A 21816-nucleotide genomic window follows, 5' to 3' on the forward strand; every position below is an offset into this window, starting at 1 on the left:
CACTTGGTAACAGCAAGTTCAGTAATTGGCTCAGTGACGGCGTCATGGTCCCGCCTGCGAGACCATCGGCACCAGTAACCAAGCTGGCAGCCATGATTGAGAGGGCTGTACACCGCTCAGCTGCAGCCATGTCAGAAGCCTCTCTCCTCTGGCTCTCAGCGTTAAGGAGAGTCAGCCTGACAGATGCCGCCCTCATTCTGCTAAAGCTGGCCACTAACGGTCCAATTTCTAGCAAAAAATCGTTTGAGCGATCAGAAATTCTGATCGGATTGGTTGTAAATAATCTCCATTGGTGGACAAAATCGATTATGAACGAGTGAAAAAAATGTCGCCCGAATGAATTTTCGTCGAACGAAAATTTGGATTTTCTTGGTGGTCGTGATAGATAGGAAGTTGATGGTGTAGTGAACGATTTTTCGTCCGATCAGAATTTCTGATCTCTCAAACGATTTTTCGCTAGAAATTGGACCGTTAGTGGCCAGCTTACGCTTAAAGGACACTGCTCAGCAGCAGCAGCTGCAGCCATGCCAGGAGCCTCTCAGTACAAAAAAGCAGAAGGCGGGCACGTGTCAAAAAAGTTGGTGCTTCTATTCCCTCAGACGATGCAGTCACAATACCTGCATACAGTCCTGGAGAGACGGGTACAGGAGGTGGGTGCAAGGAGAAAGCTGTTTCGCATTAAGAGAAACGCTTGTTCATGCGTTAGGAGTTCTCTATGTGAGTTTTGGCTGCCCCTCCCTCCATGTGTCGGGTGCAGAGCTTGGCCGCTCTTTTCCACATAGCTCTGGTAAAACTGCCATGTGCAGGTAAGGCACATCATTACTGCTGACGCCAGGAGAGTAGCGTGTGTTGCACAACCCACTTTACCTGTTGCTATGGTAATGCTAGTTGTGTTAGTAGCATTACGTGCATTAACAAAGCAACGCACACACATTACTCAGATGTCCAATTGCGCCATAGACGCTACTCCCATGGATTTAGTGCCAGTGACATTACTGGTAAAATTGCTGTGGACTGCCTGCACATGGCAGTTTCACCAAAGCTATGTGAATCAGCCCTCTAGTGTGGGTTCTGTTGATGGGTGTTCTGTGTTAGGTTGATCAACAGTATAACTTAAACTGCAATATAGTAAAGCAACCACAAGGTGTCACTGTCTGTAATGTGCTGTGAATAATCTCTATGGTATTGTGATTTCCTGTATTCATTCTGTGTTCCTCTCTGTTCTAAGTAAGCTGCATGTATGTGGTGGTGTATGATTTATCTTTGCACATTTTCTTCAGTAAAGAGTTCTAACTTGCTATACCAGGTGCCTAGCTGCGTGTACAGACCACTCTGCTCCACCATTCTGATTATACTGTGCATTGAATTACTTATTGATCTATGTGTCCCACTGCAGTCAGTTACAGTGCTGTGATGAATAGCGGAAAAGCCGCCGCATGTTCTGACAGTAAGGCGGCTGATTCCGCGTCTGATGCGGCGGTTTGTCCGCGTCAGCATGCGTCTGGGTTGTCTGGAACTGGTGGTACACATGGGAGGAATGGCATGGGGGCCACCGCGTGTTCTGACGGTAAGGCGGCGGATTCCGCGTCCAGTGCGGCAGTTTCCCCACAGCAACACGTGTCTGGGCTGGCTGGACCTAGTAGTGCACACAGATGGAGAGCTACGCGTGTGCGCGCTGCAAGACAAGCTCTTTATACCAATAGGAGGAAGATCAGCTGATCAGGGCGGTCAGCTGATTCCTGTTCAGTCAGTGATTGCTTGATGGGAGCTGGGCGGCGCTGTGGGGCGCTTTACTATATATATATCTCCTGCTGTTCAGTTGCTGGTTGTCTGGCGTTGCGAATGCCTATGTGTTAGCACTCAGATCTTAGTCAGATCCTTCAGTGTGGTGGAACCAGGAGTACCTGGGAATCCACACTTATCCAGTTACTATATATCATCTGTGTTATTCTCTAGCATAGTTCCAGGGTGTTGAGATCACGGCCCTCACACCCCAGACTAGGAATACTGTATATCATCTGTGTTATTCTCTAGCATAGTTCCAGGGTGTTGAGATCACGGCCCTCACACCCCAGACTAGGAATACTGTATATCATCTGTGTTATTCTCTAGCATAGTTCCAGGGTGTTGAGATCACGGCCCTCACACCCCAGACTAGGAATATTGTATATCATCTGTGTTTTTCTCTAGCATAGCTCCAGGGTGTTGAGATCACGGACCTCACACCTCAGACTAGGCCTTGTTCTGATATCTGTTATGACCTGTAGCTTTCCTGACTATTCTTCTGATCTCTGATTTGGTACCTTGCATATCTGATACTCTGTTGCCGACCCAGCCTGTCTTACCTTCTGGCTGTCACCCCCCCTCAGGGTGTCCAGCCTTCCCGCAGGGGTCCCCTGCTCTACAGAGGGGACACTGCTCCATATCAGTTAGGGACTCCCTCTCCAGGTGTCCTTGACTGCAGTAGAGTCTTCTCTACTTATTGGACCACCTGCTACCCCGGTGGTCCAAAGGTTACTGTTGCACCAAAACACTTAGTGGTCCAAAGGTTACTGTTGCACCAAAACACTTACACACTCAGGTGTCTAGAGGTTAGACATATTTGATTATCGGCGATTCTGCAGATCCCCAATAATCAGGTATATCTGTATTCTTGGGGATACTGCAGATCGCCAAAACTCAGATTCTCTCTCTGGTTGCTGACACCTATCGTTACAGAACGCCAGACCAAAACAATATGGACGCATTTAGCACTCGTCTGGACACACTCACCGCCTTGGTGGAAAATCTCATCAGAGTGATGGACGGTCAGCAGGCCCAGATCTCTGCTTTATCTGGGTCACTACAAGTCCTACAGACGACTGTCAATTCAGTGCGATCCCCTCCAGTCACAGACTTGAGAATGTCTGTACCGGAATAGTTTTCTGGCCATAGATCTGACTTTCAGAATTTTAAGAATCGTGTGATGTCATATTTTGAATTGAGGCCTAATCTGTCAGGGACAGAGGCACAGAGAATAACCTTTATCAAAATCTTACTCTCAGGGGATGCTCAAACCTGGGCGTATAATTTACCAACAGGGCATGAAGCACTTAGGTCAGTTGAAGAATTCTTCAAGTCCATGGCCATAATTTATGACGACCCAGACATTGCGTCTACCTCTGAGCGGAAGCTAAAAACCTTTCGTCAAGGCAAGGATCCAGTGGAGGTCTATGCGGCGAGTTCAGGAAGTGGTCAGTGTCGGCTAGGTGGGGGGCTTTTGCACTACTAGATTGTTTTTTATCAAGGTTGTCAGACGCAGTTTCAGGGCTGATGTTGGGATTCCCTGAACCTAAGACACTTGAGGAAGCAATCTCTCTGGCAGTGCGTGTGGATTGTCGGTTACGATACCAAAAGCAAACCCGTGGTAAAGACAGGGTTAGATATGTCTCTTATGCCACATCTCCACCTACCTCACCGCCACCTGAGCCAATGCAAATTGGTCACTCCAAATTAACTTGTTCAGAGAGGAATCATAGGAAGACGGAGCAGCTTTGTCTATACTGTGCAGAGGTGGGTCATATAGTGCGGAACTGTCCCAAGAAGTCGGGAAACGCTGCCGCCTAGGTGTAGTCAGAGGTAATACCCTGGGCGCGCAGTCTTTACCTCTACATAATGATCAGCTGTTACTCCCTTGTTCGGTCACATGGGAGGGTCAGACTGCTTCTACGGAAGACTTTATTGATTCTGGTTCAGCAGCCAATTTTATCGATTACGAGTTTGCAAAAAGATTGGGTATCCCCATGCTTCCCTTAACCCTCTGGGTGATACAATTATATCGCCCAGGAGGTGGCGCAGCACTATTTTTTTAAATGTTTTATTTTTTAAATCATGTAGCGAGCCCAGGGCTCGCTACATGATAGCCGCAGCGCAGCGGCATCCCCCACCCACTCCGATCGCCTTCGGCGATCAGAGTAAGCAGGAAATCCCGTTCAGAACGGGATTTCCTGCTGGGCTTCCCCGGTCGCCATGGCGACGGGGCGGGATGACGTCACCGACGTCATGGACGTCGTGACGTCGGAGGGAGTCCCGATCCACCCCTCAGCGCTGCCTGGCACTGATTGGCCAGGCTGCGCAAGGGGTCGGGGAGGGGGGGGGGCTGCACAGCACGGTGAGCGGCGGCGGATCGGCGGCGAGCGGCGGCGATCGGAAGTTACACGCAGCTAGCAAAGTGCTAGCTGCGTGTAACAAAAAAAAATTATGCAAATCGGCCCACCAGGGCCTGAGAAATCCTCCTGCGCGATATACCCCGAGCTCAGCTCGGGATTATCGCTCAGGAGGTTAAATCAACCAATCTTGGTCACTGCGGTAGATGACTCTCCTCTGCAGAGTAACCGCCCCTTGTTCCAGACTCCTAATGTGCATCTCAAGGTGGAGGTCTTACATGGGGAGAGTCTGTAATTTCTGGTCTTGCATATGGCAACCTCTACCGTCATTCTTGGCATGCCCTGGTTACAAATCCACTCACCTCAGATAGACTGGGTTACGGGTCAGCTAACGAGCTGGTCGTCCCACTGTGATCATCATTGTTTAGCAAAAGTAACCTTGGGTAATACCAACATTCAGGTTGAAGGTGTACAAAGACAATACGCAGAATTTGCTGATGTCTTTTGCCCAAAGTCAGCAGACAAACTTCCCCCCCATCGTGCCTTTGATTGTCCTATCGATCTGAGATCTGGTTGTATGCCGCCCAGAGGTCATCGTTATAATCTATCTGGGCCAGAGAAACTAGCTATGCAGGAATACATCAGGGAAAATTTGGCGAAAGGGTTCATACGTCCCTCTCGGTCACCAGCAGGGGCAGGGTTTTTTTTCGTAAAGAAAAAAAACGGAGGTCTCCGCCCCCTGTATTGATTACAGAGGACTGAATAAGATCACTGTGAAAAATCGCTACCCTTTACCATTGATTGACGATTTATTCACACAGGTGACCAACGCCAAGATTTTTTCTAAGCTAGATCTCAGGGGTGCATACAATCTGGTTCGCATCAGAGATAGGGACGAATGGAAGACGGCCTTTAACACACCCGATGGGCATTACGAATACCTGGTGATGCCCTTCGGGTTGTACAATGCGCCAGCCGTCTTCCAGGAGTTAATCAATGAAGTTTTCAGGGAAGTGTTGGGGAAGTTTTTTCCGGTTTATTTGGACGATATACTAATCTTTTCGTCCAACCACGCTGAACATCGCAAGCATGTCAGATGGGTATTAGAGAGGTTACGACAGAATCAGCTGTATGCCAAACTAGAGAAATGCCTCTTTGAGGTAGAGGCGGTAGCCTTCCTAGTTTACATCATCTCCACTTCTGGTCTCTCGATGGACCCAGGGAAGGTTTCTGCTGTCCTGGACTGGCCTCAGCCCGTGGGGCTGAAGGCACTCCAGAGGTTCCTGGGGTTTGCCAATTACTACAGAAGATTTATTAAGGGGTACTCTACCATCATCTCTCCTCTCACCAGTCTCACCAAGAAAGGGGCTGATACTCATCATTGGTCACCTGAGGCTCATACGGCCTTCTCGACTTTAAAGAAGCTGTTCTGTTCTGCTCCAATACTGAGGCATGTTGACGTCCCCTTTTCCTTCATTGTGGAGGTTGATGCCTCAGAGGTGGGGGTAGGAGCGGTGTTGTCACAGAGGTCAGGATTGCAGGGCAAGCTACATCCATGCGCTTACTTTTCTCGCAGATTTTCACCTGCCGAGAAAAATTATGACATCGGCAACCGGGAGCTCCTAGCCATCAAATTAGCTTTTGAGGAATGGCGACACTGGCTGGAGGGTGCAGAACATGTTATCACGGTTTACACAGACCATAAGAATTTGGAGTATATCGAGGGAGCTAAGAGACTTAGCCCCCTTCAGGCCCGGTGGTCCCTGTTTTTTGCTAGATTTAGATTTATAATCATGTATACTCCCGGAAGTAAGAATATCAAGGCCGATGCGCTCTCTAGGTGTTTTGAGCCCGAGTCAGTACAGTCTGCTGATCCGGAGACTATCCTGCCTCCAAAGGTAGTCCTGGCAGCCACTGAGACTTGGAGAGATTGGTCAACCACTTTGAGTCCCTATCAACAGGATGTTCCAGAGGGGAAGCCAGAGGGGGTCATGTTTGTGCCACTGCCCTTTCGGTTACAAATTCTACAGTTTTTTCACTCTCACAAGAATGCCGGCCATCCTGGAGCCACCAGAACTCAGGATCTACTGGCTAGATGTGCCTGGTGGCCTAGTTTGGCGTCTGATTGTAAGGAATTTGTAAGGGAGTGCACGACCTGTGCGAGGAGTAATCCCTCTCGTCAGGCCCCCATGGGCACGTTACAGTCTTTGCCAGTCCCCAATGAACCTTGGACTCATATTTCCATGGATTTTGTGGGTGAACTCCCTCGGTCTGAAGGCAAGTCGGTCATTTGGGTGGTAGTAGATCGTTTCAGTAAGATGGCGCACTTTGTCCTTCTGAAAGGACTCCCCTCGGCCCAGGAACTGGCTGATCTCTTCATCCAGCACATCTTCCGGCTGCATGGCATTCCGGAAAATGTAGTGTCAGATCGGGGAGTCCAATTTGTTTCGAAATTTTTGAGGGCCTTTTGCCATCAATTAGACATGGAACTCGCATTCTCATCAGGCTACCACCCTCAGACCAACGGCCAGACCAAGAGAGTTAACCAATCCCTGGAACAATTTCTCAGGTGCTATGTTGCTGATGCGCAAACTGATTGGGTAAAGTTTTTGCCGTTTGCAGAGTTTGCGCACAACAATCTGAAGAGCTCTTCTTCTGGGTATTCCCCTTTTCAAGTGGTGTCAGGTAGATCACCTAAGTTCGCTCCTTTGCCAGTCGCATCAACTCCTTTTCCAGCTTTGGAGGACTGGCAGAGGGCCTTGAAAGAGATTTGGGGAATGGTTAAGAGGAACCTAGGGAAAGCTTTCCAAACCCAGAAGAAGCAGGCAGATAAACATCCGTCGGTAGAGTGGAGATTCTCCCCTGGAGATCTGGTGTGGGTATCCACTCTGCATTTGGCCTTAAAACAATTGTCACCCAAGCTAGGTCCTAAATTTATAGGACCATTTCCTGTGGCCAAGAAGATTAATAATGTCACATATGCTGTTGATCTCCCACCCAGCATGAAAGGTGTGAGATTGTTCCATGTGTCCCTGTTGAAACCAGCTGTACAGGTGGACTCCCCCCCCCCCCCACCCCTTCTTGTGATGGTGGATGACCAACCAGAGTATGAGATTGAAAAGATTCTGGATTCTCGCCTGGTGCAGAATTCCGTGCAGTATCTAGTCCATTGGAAAGGATATGGCATAGAGGAGAGATCTTGGGTGCCAGATTGCCGCATGCATGCGGAGGATTTGAAGAAAGAGTTCCATGATTTACATCCTGGAAAGCCTGGTAAAAAGTGTCCGGAGTCCACTCCTTGGGGGGGGGGGGGTACTGTGATGAATAGCGGAAAAGCCGCGTCATGCTTGTCCGCGTCAGCATGCGTCTGGGTTGTCTGGAACTGGTGGTACACATGGGAGGAATGGCGTGGGGGCTGCCGCTTGTTCTGATGGTAAGGCGGCGGATTCCGCGTCCAGTGCGGCGGTTTCCCAGCAGCAACATGTGTCTGGGCTGGCTGGACCTAGTAGTGCACACAGATGGAGAGCTACACGCGCGCGCGCTGCAAGACAAGCTCTTTATACCAATAGGAGGAAGATCAGCTGATCAGGGCGGTCAGCTGATTCCTGCTCAGTCACTGATTGGTTGATGGGAGCTGGGCGGCGCTGTAGGGCGCTTTACAATATATATCTCCTGCTGTTCAGTTGCTGGTTGTCTGGCGTTGCGAATGCCTATGTGTTAGCACTCAGACCTTAGTCAGATCCTTCAGTGTGGTGGAACCAGGAGGACCTGGGAATCCACACTTAGCCAGTTACTATATATCATCTGTGTTATTCTCTAGCATAGTTCCAGGGTGTTGAGATCACGGCCCTCACACCCCAGACTAGGAATACTGTATATCATCTGTGTTATTCTCTAGCATAGTTCCAGGGTGTTGTGATCACGGCCCTCACACCCAAGATTAGAAATACTGTATATCATCTGTGTTATTCTCTAGCATAGTTCCAGGGTGTTGAGATCACGGCCCTCACACCCCAGACTAGGAATATTGTATATCATCTGTGTTGTTCTCTAGCATAGCTCCAGGGTGTTGAGATCACGGCCCTCACACCCCAGACTAGGAATATTGTATATCATCTGTGTTATTCTCTAGCATAGCTCCAGGGTGTTGAGATCACGGACCTCACACCTCAGACTAGGCCTTGTTCTGATATCTGTTATGACCTGTAGCTTTCCTGACTATTCTTCTGATCTCTGAGTTGGTACCTTGCATATCTGATACTCTGTTGCCGACCCGGCCTGTCTTACCTTCTAGCTGTCACCCCCCTCAGGGTGTCCAGCCTTCCCGCAGGGGTCCCCTGCTCTACAGAGGGGACACTGCTCCTTATCAGTCAGGGACTCCCTCTCCAGGTGTCCTTGACTGCAGTAGAGTCTTCTCTACTTATTGAACCACCTGCTACCCCAGTGGTCCAAAGGTTACTGTTGCACCAAAACACTTACACACTCAGGTGTCTAGAGGTTAGACATATTTGATTATTGGCGATTCTGCAGATCCCCAATAATCAGGTATATCTGTATTCTTGGGGATATTGCAGATCGCCAAGAATCAGATTCTCTCTCTGGTTGCTGACACCTATCGTTACAAGTGCTTTGGAAGATGTTAGCACCATATAAATTAAAGTAAACAGCCCCCAGGGAGGTACTTATCTCGGTACTTACCTCAGTAGGGGGAAGCCTCTGGATCCTAATGAGGATTCCCCTGTCCATTTCACCCTCTGTGATCCAGCGCTGGCAGACCCCCCCCCCCCAAATCAGCCAATTGGATCAGGTACCACATGGTACAATCAAATAGTTTAATTTTCCCATTTATTCGACCAAAACACCCGAATAGCAATTGAAAGTAAGCTTTTTTTCAATCGATGAAAAGAGATGGATTATTCCATTTTTATAGCTAAAAATCTGATCAGAAGTGTTGGAAAAATCAGGTTTCTTGGTTAGAAAATTGAACGGTGTATGGTCGGTTTGCTAAATAATCTAATAGATCAAAATTGTAACAAATAAATTAAAAATGACTCATGTATGGCCACCTTAAAGGGAACCTAACACCCCCCCCCCCCCCCCAAAAATGAGTTTCACTTACCTGGGACTTCTACCGGCCTCCCGCAGCCATCCTGTGCCCTCGTAGTCACTCACTGATGCTCCGGTCCCCCTCCCGCCGGCAGCTAGTTTCGTATTTGCTGACTTGGAGTCGGCAGGCTGCCACGTGTACCTTTGCACGCGTTCCCACTAGTGACGTAGCAATAGGGGTTGCAGAGGTCTCAACCGCACCGGGGCCCTTGGGCCCTCCCTCAACTGCAGTATTAGCTCTTTATTGGTCCTGTGCTTGCAATGATCACTTTGAGGGTGCGTTTCCACTAGTGCGGTGGGAAATCGCCGCGGATTCTCCGCGGACGAATTCGCATGCAGGAGCGAAATCGCATGTGGTTGTATGCGAATTTTACTGCGAATTCGCATACGATTTCGCATGGATGACGCTGTGTGCAATTTAACCATGTCAGTGCCTGTGTGCTTTTTCATTGATTCCATGCGAAATCGCATGAAAATTCGCATGAAAAAACACCATGCGAATTCCCTATTAAATACATTGTATGCGAATCGCATGCGTGTGTGCGGTGTCCGAATTCGGATGGCTCTGCTGAGCAGATTTTTCCTGCACAAGAAAACGCTCCGTTTTCCTGACAAGTGGACACAGGCTCATTCACTTTTATTGGTTATGCGAATTTGCATGCGGGGAACGCATGCGAATTCACGTTAGTGGAAACGCACCCTCATTAATGCTTTCAATGATAATAATCATTAACATCTGTTCCCCATCCCCTTCTTGCACCTCTGACACCGTAGTTGTCATTGGCAGGTTTTGGTGGGCCGTATCAATTGTTATGTATAGAGTGCTTGGGGGGGCCCTATTTAACCACTTCTCTACCACAGGGTTTTTCACCTAAAAACCACAGCAATTTTAACATTTCAGGGAGGCAAGGGTTAATGGGCTTAATGGGGGTATAATTTATTTTAAAAAACCCTCACTGATGCTGATCACTCACTAATGCTGTATTGGTTATCTGAGATCCTCTCACGAGTGATCTCAGTAACTGTAACAGCATAGTGACTGATTCAATGTTTACACACATTCTGAATGAATGAGCACTGTCATTGGCTTTGGCAGTGCTCATTCAAACTTGTAAGCACTTTGATTGGCTGACCAGCGGGTGCCGAACGCGGCTGCACATCCGCGTGCACGCGACCGCGCATTCGCGTGCACGCGATCGCGCACGCGAACGCTCACAGCGGGAAAACAAACAGGAGATGCCTATCTACGCCCCTGTGCCCGAGGTGAATTTTAAAGGGGCGTAGATAAGCGTGGCAAGGGTTGCTAAGTGGTTAAAATTTGCACCGGGGCCCATAGCTCCTTATCTACGCCACTGGTTCCCACTGGTGCAGGACGCTATTGCAGACGTCAACACGTACCTTTGTACACTTTGCACCTGCAACACGTACAATGATATGTGTTAACGTCCATGATAGTGTCCTGCACCCGCGAGAATGCGTGCAAAGGTACGCGTGGCGGCCCGCCGACTCCGAGTTGGCTAAAACGAAACTAGCTGGTGGCGGGGAACTGGAGGTGCTGTGAGTGACTGTGAGGGAACAGAATGGCTGCAGGGGGCTGGTAAAAGGCCCCAGGTAAGTGAAACTCATTTTTTTGGGGGGGGTTAGGTTCCCTTTAAGTGTGCATCCATCCATCCATCCCTACCAGCCTTCCTGTTTCTCCACTGTTCTCTCTCCACCTCCTCTCTCATTCTCGCCCTCTATCTCTCTTTACCTATCTAGCCACTATCCATCCCTAGCAGCATCTCTCTCCTTGCATTCTGTGTACTGGAATAATATCTGCACTAACGTCACAGCTCCCTCATCAGCACCAGCATCCACAGAGCGCCTCCCCTACAGTATGTCTGTCTCTCCACCTGCTCTCCCTCCCTCCCCCTCCTCCCTCTCCTGTGTTTTTTTATCCATCGCTGTTTCTCTATGTATCCCAGCCTCAGCAGCCTGGCCGTCCCTCCTCCCCCACAACACTGCTTCAGCCAACCAGCACTGACAAGCAGGGCAGGGACCCGGAGGGACAAGCAGGAGGCACAGGACAGCACAGCACTCACACACACAGCCATACATTGGGAGCTGTGACACAGCACTAGAGCGTTCCCATCAGCTGTCAGCCCAAGGAACCCAGCCTTGATGCTCCAGCGCAGAGAGAAGCAGTGACAAGGACAGCCAGGTACCGCCCTGCATCCCTCGGTGTCTTTTATCCCCGTACTTTCCATCCTCCGCATCCCTGCGAGCTGAGCATGCAGAACATAGATCGATTAGCTGCTGCTGTGGTCCTCTCTATGCACCCTTTACCTGCTGCTCTTATTGTATTGCTGGATTCCTGAATTCTGTGATAGATGGCAGATCCTTTATACTTGTCCTTGTTTTGTCCTTATTTTTAGAGCATAGCCACCAGCTATGCCTCAAACCCTTCTCCCTGCTATATACCACCATCTTTCCTTATTTTTTTTTTCTCTCTTCCCTGCCCTCCCTCCCTATTTCTTCCCCACACAGTCTCCCTCCCTGCTGACAATCCCATGGGACATTCCTGCACCAAGCTATTAACCCTTTCTTTGCTGTGGGGCCTGCGATGCTCTGCCACCCATTCGTCAGACTACTGCTGCTTGATTCTTATTTAATGTTGTGTTGTAGTGGCTAAGTGGTCTTGTGTCCCTCACAAATAGGATTGGCATTGGCGTGAGTGATAGACTGTGGGTCTCTGCAGGTCACCCGTGTACGGTAATGGTCTGGATGGGCGACATGCTGTCCTGTGTCACTAGCAATGCTGTAGTCATACAGGACAGTGTGGGGCTGAATCATTGAAATGTCTATAGATGATTTACACACATCACATTAAAGGGAGTTGTAAATCATTTTTCACTTCACAGTACTTGTTCTAATTCATCCAGGCGTCTGCTCTGTAGGAGACATGCTGTCAGGATTCAGTGATGTCACTGGCGTAGATGACTGTTAGTGGAAGCATTAGCATGTTGTGTGTGTGTGTGTGTGTGTGTGTGTGTATATATATATGTATTATATATATATATATATATATATATATATATATATATATATATGTGTATACATATTACTGTGGTGTCTAGATGTTGACCCCCTCCCCTCCATTTTCCTCCATCACCACCGCCATGTTTTGCTGAGCTTTGACTTGCATTAATACGTAGTGGCGTCACACCTGGTTCTGACATCGTGATGGGATGGATGTATTCTATAGATGATGGGGTGGAGGCAAGGTGGGGTACTGATATCCTTTATTACCATCCCACAGGAGGCATGACGCTGCAAACTGTGGAATTCAGTCCGCCCATTGCGCTTGAATCCCGTTTCTGGCAGCTAATGTGTTTATGGAGCAGCACAGGGAGAGGTTCTTGGTAAATGGTCAGTGGGTTTCTGGCTCTGTCATCATGGCTGGGAGGTTCAGCAGGGCTCTGTGTGGTGATGAATGTAGCTGTAACAAGGAGGACGGCCAGAGACTCTCTGTGTGAAGGTGGAATGCAATCACCCGCAAGAATAAGAGAGGACTGTTCCAGGGTTTGGTATTCTGAACTGGTTAATGAACCAGCAGCTATAGGGGCTGATTGGCTCAGTTTCAAGTCGGTGGACATTTGACTGCTTATTTACATTTAAAGGGCAACTGAAGCAAGAGGGATATATAGGCTGCCATGTTTATTTCCTTTTTAACAATACCAGTTGCCTGGCAGTCCTGCTAATTCTCTGCCTCTAATGCTTTTAGCCATAGACCCTGAACAAGCATGCAGCAGATCAGCTATTTCTGACATTATTGCCAGATCTGGCAATATTAGCTGCATGCTTGTTTCTGGTGTTATTCAGATACTACTGCAGCAAAATAGCTCAGCAGGATGCCAGGCAACTGGTACCGTTTAAAAAGAAATAAATATGGAAGCCTCCACTTCGGTTCTCCAGGTCTGCAATCTGGAGATAGGAACCTATCTGAAAATATGCTGTGTTTTTGTACTAAGCATAGGATTGGCTTAAATATGTGTGATCATTATGTAATGCTTAGGCCTCAAATACAGAATGAAATAAATGGCCAGGGACGAACCATCCACAAGAAAGCCTAGGCAGATGCTGGGGCCTGGTGGGCAAAGATGATCAATGAAAATGCAAATAATTTCAGCTTGCAACCGGATTTTATGTAAATTGAATGTAGCTTGAAATTGGACCAATCAGAATTGACATCTGACATGAAGAAGTCATTTTGATTGGTTATTGGGTGCATCTCATAGATCGTCTGTGCTGGTGGGTGTCCAGGAGCCTGGATGCCACCTCATAACTCTCCCTCACTTCTTTCCTAACCAGAAAGGTCGAGTGGCCTAAAGAGTAGTGGTGCCACTATGGCGACAGCTTGCCTAGGGCCTTGTTTCCCCTCACTCCCAATGCTATTAGTAGCACAAGATTTTCTTACCAAACACTAAATGGATATCATCTTAAAACTTGAGATGATTTTAAGAGTACCCCCTATATAAAAATCAATGCAATTTATCTTCCTCAAATAAAAACGTAATATAGGTTTTTGAATGAACATGGATATAAATCACTCGATCACTGGGAAATTACCATAATTGATAAACTCCCCAAATTGCAAAAAAGTGACATGGTAGTTTTCCCCCAAAGCCTACCAAGAAGTCCAGAGCTCAGTGGCCACCCCGACTGTGTTGCTGCCGACTTCCCCAGCTCGGTAGCCACAGCCAACACAGTGAGGGTGGCCACAAAGCTCTAAACTTCAATGAAGAGGCTTAGAGTTTGTGACATGTGGCGAGCTTTACTAATCATGGTAATTTCTCTGGGAATTGGTGATTTATATCTCTGTTCACTTTCCAAGCCTATATTCTAGTAATATTTGGGTAAGATTAATTGCATTGATTTGTACTCCAACTTACACTGGAGGTACTCTTTAAAAAACGGAGTAAAGGACTGGTTTCCAGGAAGTGTCTGTACATTGCTGCAGTCATCTTTATCTTTATCCTGACTAGTCTCCTAGTTGCTGCCGTTGAAAAACATCCCCACAGCATGATTTCGCCACCACCATGCTTCACTGTACTGATGGTATTGGCCTGTTGATGAGCGGTGCCTGATTTCCTCGAAACGTGACACCTGGCATTCTTACCAAAGAGTTCAATCTTTGTCTCATCAGTTCAGAGAATTTTGTTTCTCATGGTCTGAGAATTCTTCAGATGCCTTTTGGCATACTCCAGGTGGGCTGCCATGTGCCTGATTGGTGGATTGCTGCAGAGTTGGTTGTCCTTCTGGAAAATTCTCTTCTCTCTACAGAGGACTTCTGGAGCTCTACCAGAGTGACCATCAGGTTCTTGGCCACCTAAGGCCCTTCTCGTCCTATCGCTCAGTGTAGATTGCCAGCCAGCTCTAGGAAGAGTTCTGGTGGTTTTGAACTTCTTCCACATATGGATGATGGAGGCCTCTGTGCTCATGTTGACCTTTAAAGCAGCAGAAATGTTTCTGTAACCTTCCCCAGATTTGTGCCTCAAGACAATCCTGTCTTGGAGGTCTACAGACAATTGCTTTGACTTCATGCTTGGTTTGTGCTCTGACATGAACTGTCAACTGTGGGACCTTATATAGACAGGTGTGTGCCTTTCCAAATCATGTCCAACCAACTGAATTTACCACAGGTGGACTCCAATTAAGCTGCAGAAACATCTCAAGGATTATCAGGAGGAACAGGATGCACCTGAGCTCAATTTTGAGCTTCATGGCAAATTGGCTTTCTCATTTATTTTATTTTATTTTTTTTAATACATTTGCAAAAACCTCAAGTAAACTTTTTTCACACTGTCATTATGGGATGTTGTTTGTAGAATTTGAGGAAAAAAATGAATTCAATCCATTTTGGAATAAAGCTGTAAAATAGCAAAATGTGGAAAAAGGTATGCGCTGTGAACACTTTCCAGATGCACTGTGATGCATATGTATGTATGTGTATATGTATATATATATAATCATGCTTTTGAGATTATATATAACTGATTGCATGCGCTTTTGGTACTGTGTTTTTATATGACATTCACTGTATATGTGTTTTTTATATTAGGTGTATTGTATCAGTTCACACCATTTTAAACTGTATGTCTCTTTAAGAACTGAATGGACACCCATGGGTGTGTCCACTTCACCTATATAACCGGTGCAATGCATGTTTTTTGTAAGCTATGATTAAGGAGCCGTTGCTCCGATACGCGTGAGCTTTTGTATGCTACTTTGATGATGGATTACTAATAAAGGTTTTTTTGACAATATCCCACCATCTGGTGCAGCGGGATTATATATATATATATATATATATATATATATATATATATATATATATATATATATATATATATATAATCTCACATTTCATGCTTCATGATCATCATACAGCAACCTTAGACCTTTGTATTTGATATTTATACCCCAGTGATTCCCAAAGGGGACCTCACCGGAATAAGAACCCGGGTTTCATAAAAAGCTGATAAGAATATGCAAAAGCCTGATATACTGGTAAATAATGATCATAATGAGTGCATATGTGTAAGGGAGTGTGGAAGAAATACTTATCCAGAGACAGATGGGAGAGTCAGTCTACCAGACAGCCCAACATGTGTCACATTGCAGTAGCACCACAATACCTCAGTGTCAAAGTAGGCAAAATAAGTTGGTGCTATGTGCCTTAATAGAGTTCTTAGATGGAGTCTCAGTAACTGTATAAAAGTTTGGCTTAGATGACACGTTTACTTGAAAAGTTGAGTTTTTAACAGATGTCTGAAGGTTTCAAATGTTGGCAAGTGTCAGAAAGTTTTGAGAATAACTTCTAGAGCAGGTATGTCAAACCGGTCCTACGAGGGCCAAGATCCTCACACATTTTTGATATAGCTCAAATGAATTGATGGGTCTGAATTAGGAAAGGTGTGGTCCATCAGGTAGAACACATTGCTCTCTTTCTCAGTCCATCCTAAACACTGGCATGGATCTGGCCCTCCAGGCCTGGAGTTCGACACATGTGTTCTAGAGCAGTGTTTCTCAACATTTTATTGGTATGTACCCCTTTTAAAGCCCTATACTCGCCAAGTACCCCCTAGCAAAATAAACATTATCACAAGTACCCCTTGACAAATATATATTTAATTGTAGTATGTGATAATTGGTTTTAAACAATGTCCAAGCATTTACTATTGCTTTAAATTAGCAAAAATACTAATTTGGTGTTGTTTAAATAAGATTTATCATTTTCTAAAACTCCATCAGAAGTACCCCCTGGGGTACGCGTACCGCACGTTGAGAACCTAGGTTCTAGAGGAAAGGAGAGGCCGATCATAAACCTCAACACAGATATTGAGATAGATATAGGTAGATAAAGCAGCAGGGACAGCCATACTATCCCAGGAAAAACACATACATATATATATATAAGTAGATAAATACTTATTCTACTTGCATAACATATGCATTGTACTGTCCACATTTTGATTTCAGTGAATTTTAAATAGTGAAAAAAGCAGGGCTGTGGAGTCGGTACAAAAATCATCCGACTCCAACTCCTCAGTTTATGAAACTACCGATTTCAACTCCGACTCCAGGTACCCAAAATGGCTCTGACTTCTCAACTCCGACTCCTTAGTCTAATATTTACCAGGTCTGTGGATTTGGTACAAAAATCATCCGACTCCAACTCCGACTCCGACTCCACAGCCCTGGAAAAAAGAGAAAACTGTTCCTGGCATTTTCCATTTTTTCTTCTTCTGACTGAAGCCAATTCTGATGTCATTTCCTCCCTTACTCTTTTTTTCTCCTAGAAACTGCACTGACATATCTAGCTTGCTTTGTAAACACATGTGAGCCCAGCATAGATCGTATTTCAGCAGCTTTTTCCTTTCTCAGTCTCGTGTTACACTGAACTACCCACAACCAATCGGTGAGGAGCAGGAATGTAGGAGGGGAGAAGACAAGCTTCCTTCTCGTTGCCAATGTACCAAATAGAGCCAGGCTGACTGAGATATGATTTATTACAGCAGAAACATTTATGGTTAGATTGCAATGCTTGCAATGCACAGTAAGGTTGCAGGCTGCATAATAAACATAGAGAAGTGGGTAAATGTTATTTGATTTTGTGGCTGACAATCCCACTTTAAGTTGTGTGTTTGGTGGTATCTGTATATAAGCGTATTCACATATGGAGTATCCAGATTGGAGAGACCTATGTGGGCGAGGGTTAGAGGCTTGAATTGTATCCTGCGTTTGATGGTCACCAAGTGAAGGAACCATCTGAGAGGAGCAGCGTCTGAAGAGTGAGAAGAGAGGTGGATGAGCAGAGCAGAAAAGTTCTGGATGAGGTACCAACAAGTTAATTGAAGACCTAGTGACCTATTTGTCTAGTGTTTGTGACCTGCGTCAGGAAGGATTGGGATGTGTCAGAGGTTTTTGTGTTGTAAACAACAAGAACTGGTTAACATGCTGATCTGAAGTTTAGAATTGGCGTGTTTCAAAGGGCTCTGAAGGAGTTACTTCCGGTTGTCCACACTAGACATTCATACTCAATAGAGGTGATCTGTTAAAAACGTAAAGCAAAGATCAGTAAGGTGAAGCCATGTTCAGCCAATTGTGCAGAAGAATTGGAAGAAGATGAAAAAGAACCTCTCTACCCCTGACTGAATGCATGCAGAGTGAGAACAGCTTCACTTCACTGACCTTTTCTGCGCTACTTAATATTATACTTGCATGGTTCTTTTATAACTTGATAGAGAGCACACAGATCCAGGGAATTAAGGGGAAATGCACGCACAAGGATAATGTATTGATCTATGGCAGGGGTCTCAAACTTGCGGCCCGCGGGCCATTTGCGGCCCTCAATACAATATTTTGTGGCCCCTGCCGGCAAAAGCTTCCTTATAGTTCGCTTCAGTGCTCCCAAGTAATCCGCCGCATTCCCGCTGCTAAACGAGGGCTGCAGAGCCCCCAAATCGCCCGGGGGTAATCCGCCGGCATTTCCTGGAAGGGGCAGAGCTTTCAGCTTCAGCTCTGCCCCTCCTGACGCCAATTGCCGCACAGATCGCCACCTCTCCCTGCCCCTCTCTGTGAAGGAAGAGTGAGAGGGCCGGGCAGAGGCGGTGATGCGCCACAATTGACGTCAGGAGGGGCAGAGCAGAAGCTGAAAGCTCTGCCGCTTCCAGGAAATGCCGGCAGATCGCCTTGGGCGATTTGGGGGCTCTGCAGCCCTCGTTTAGGCAAAATAGTTCGCTTCAGTGTGAATTTGATTTTGAAATCAAAATCAATGAAATCAAATCAATGCAAGGGACGGTGGGGAAGGGGGGGGGGGGGGGGGTTCGGGAGCTGCTGATTGTGAAATCCCTTATGCGGCCCAGCCTCATCCTAACTTTGCCTCCCGCGGCCCCCCAGGTAAATTGAGTTTGAGACTCCTGATCTATGTATTCCACATACAGTCTTCAGGTGATGGTCCCCCAGTCTAACCATGTACAGTCAGATGGGAAACCCTTTGAGATCTGAACGGGTAACTTCCAACCTTCACATGAGACTAATCTTGTAGAAAAAGCATCCGGTGGGGTTGGATTCCCAATTTTCTACTCTTGTTGTTTTCCCTCAGGCAGTCTGGCACCAGAGAAGCATAAATTCCCCCACTACCTTCTTCATAACAATGAATATGCATGTGTGGCCTTGCCAAGCATACATATTCCTAATTAAATCATCAACAATCATTGGCTGCAGTGTTCTGAAGGTAGATAAATCATGCATGCACAGCAGTCCTACCTAACTAAATCTTTATCCTGCCCTCCGTAAATTGCTACAACAGCCAAGAATTAAGCTTCATACACACATTTAATTTGGCCAGGCACTGGTCAGTGGCGTTGTTTTCTTCCTCTCCCTGCCAGCTGCATCATGTGCCGCTGAGTCCGCCCTCCTCCTCCTCCCTGCATAGCACCAGAACCCATCACTAGCCTGTGGTCCAGTGATGCGTCTGTACAGAACTCAGCCGGAGCTGTCGCTAGAGGGATCAATTCCCAATCCCAGCCAGGAGACATTAATTGTATGCACATAGCCAGTTTAAAGCCTCATCTACACGCGTAGCTGAGGCTCCGATGTGCCTTATCAATCGAGCCGCTAATGCGGCTCAATTGATAAGATCCGACAGGTCAGATTTCTTCACCGCCAATTCCCTGCTCGTTCCCCACGAGGGGACAATGGCAGGGAATCGAGCGGAAGATAAGCGGCGCCGGGCGGGGACGAGGGCGGATCGAATGCGATGCACGTGCGGGCGAGCGGGGACGTGGCGGGTACGCGCGGGGATGCGGAAGAGGCGATCCGGCGGCTAATCGAGCCGCCGGATCGCTCCGTAAGGGTGCATAAATGCATCCAGTTTTTATTAACTAAGAAATAGACAAGTTTACCATTTCCGTGTAGTATAAGAGATTACCTACTTAATCTGTTCATAGTACACTAAATCTATTGGCCCTTTTACTACATGGTAGTGGGACAACTTTTTAATCTTTGGCCAATCAAAATTGGATGTGGGTATTCACCCTAATATGAGCTATGACTCAGGAGTGATCTGTACTCCAAAATGCTTAAAGAGACTCCGTAACAAAAATTGCATCCTGTTTTTTATCATCCTACAAGTTCCAAAAGCTATTCTAATGTGTTCTGGCTTACTGCAGCACTTTGTACTATCACAGTCTCTGTAATAAATCAATGTATCTTTCCCTTGTCAGACTTGTCAGCCTGTGTCTGGAAGGCTGCCAAGTTCTTCAGTGTTGTGGTTCTGCTATGCACTCCCCCCTCAGGGGGGAAAGAAACACACAAATGATCTCTTGAGATTCAAAAGGAATGCTGTATACAGCCTGCTTGTGTATGGATGTATTTTCTATGTGTGGACATACTGTACATCAACCTACTTCCTGTTTTGGTGGCCATTTTGTTTGTTTATAAACAAACTTTTTAAAACTGTTTTTAACCACTTTTAATGCGGCGGGGAGCGGCGAAATTGTGACAGAGGGGAATAGGAGATGTCCCCTAACGCACTGGTATGTTTACTTTTGTGCGATTTTAACAATACAGATTCTCTTTAAGCTATTATGCCCGTGTCCAGAACTGCTTTTGGATAAAGACTGGACGTTTTAAACTTTCCAGTAAAGCAGATTAACCTTTGTGAAATACCTTATTGGCCTGGCTAACCGCATCCAGCTCCAAATTTGTGTGGTTGGTGGTGTCTTTCTGTGTTAATAGCTATAAGTGGTAGCATCCTCCAACTGAGGAGGCCTCAATGATATTGCCAAGATGGCAGTGAAAAGGTCTGAGGGTATGTCCTTTATTTAAAGTAAATTATTTAATTAGCGTTGTGTTCTGTAAATCCCATGTTGACATTTCTCATGGTATAGTCTATAGGCTGGAATAGAATGGTGTAGTCATCCCTCTAGAAAGCATGGGTGGAAAAGACAAAGATCTATAGTACCCATATCTACACATTGAGCCCTGCATAGGCTGCTTAGATGCCACATTACCGTCCTGGAAATTCCATATAATAATACATTGTTCTACATACCTAACAAATTCACAATAGAAGTGCATGGCAAACACTTTTCCCTTGGCCCACTAATCCCTGAAAACAGCCTTCTATGTTTACAAAGTACAAAAGACCATCCATGTGTAATCACTTGTCTCTCCTAAAAGTTGCCTATGCATGAAAATGTTTTTAGACCAGGTTCACAGCAAACTACCATATTTACAGGCCTGTTATAATTGTAACGATTGGAGGCTTAAACTACAGCTACCTATTGGCAGGGCTGGATTTAAGGGAAGGCCACATAGGCCATGGCCTAGGGCACCACAGGATTAAGGGCGGGTGGGCAGCAGGCTATACTGGGGGAGGGAGGGTCATCAGACTAACTATAGGGAAGAGGGGGAGAGCTTCTTGTGCTAGAGGGAAAAGGGTCTAAGGGTTCATCAGGTTTCCTATACTGGAGGGAAGTGGGGTCTTTAGGCTGTCTAAACTGGAGGAGTTGGGGGAAGGGTTATCTCTCTAACTATACTGGGGTGGTCATCTGGCTACCTATAGTAGAGGTAAGGGTCAACGGGCTACCTATACTGGAAGGAGGGAGAAGGGTTCTCTGGCTACCTATACTGTGAGGGGATCATCTGGCTACCTAAACTGAAGGGGGTGGCTGGCAGTGGCCTTGGGCGGTAAAAAGTACAAATCCAGCCCTGCCTATTGGTCTCTGTAAGGTCTTGTGACATGAACACTCTACATGCACGGTTTCCCTTCCCTAATATGCATATTGTGACTCATTTCCTGGTCATGGTTTACAAAAATAGCCATGTGACAAGTTTGTACATTTCAGTTGGCATTGCTGGGAGATATTTGGGATGGGAGTGTGGCTCTCTAATCAGTACCTATGTAAGGATCCCTCCTGTAGCGTATTCTGTCCGTTGCAGTGGAGCTGCGAACGGACAGTTCTTACTTATCTGCTTGCATTCGTTTGTGCATTTGCAATGGGTCTCATCGTCATTT

At 46.6% G+C, this 21816-nt stretch overlaps 1 protein-coding gene across 13 annotated transcripts in view; it reads left to right on the forward strand.

Moving 5' to 3' along the window:
* Window positions 1–11241: 11241 nt before the first annotated feature.
* KIF1A (kinesin family member 1A) overlaps window positions 11242–21816 on the forward strand; it is a 246538-nt gene continuing 235963 nt past the window's right edge. For 7 of the 13 annotated variants that reach the window (XM_068280658.1, XM_068280666.1, XM_068280659.1 and 4 more), the window contains exon 1: window positions 11243–11451. The gene's annotated coding sequence lies outside the window, so the exon portion shown is untranslated. Of the gene's footprint in view, window positions 11452–21816 lie in introns of all 13 variants that reach the window. The other 6 variants (XM_068280653.1, XM_068280654.1, XM_068280655.1 and 3 more) reach the window with 2 other exon arrangements.

The sequence above is a fragment of the Hyperolius riggenbachi genome, chromosome 4 (genome assembly GCF_040937935.1).
Source record: "Hyperolius riggenbachi isolate aHypRig1 chromosome 4, aHypRig1.pri, whole genome shotgun sequence".
NCBI lineage: Eukaryota > Metazoa > Chordata > Amphibia > Anura > Hyperoliidae > Hyperolius > Hyperolius riggenbachi.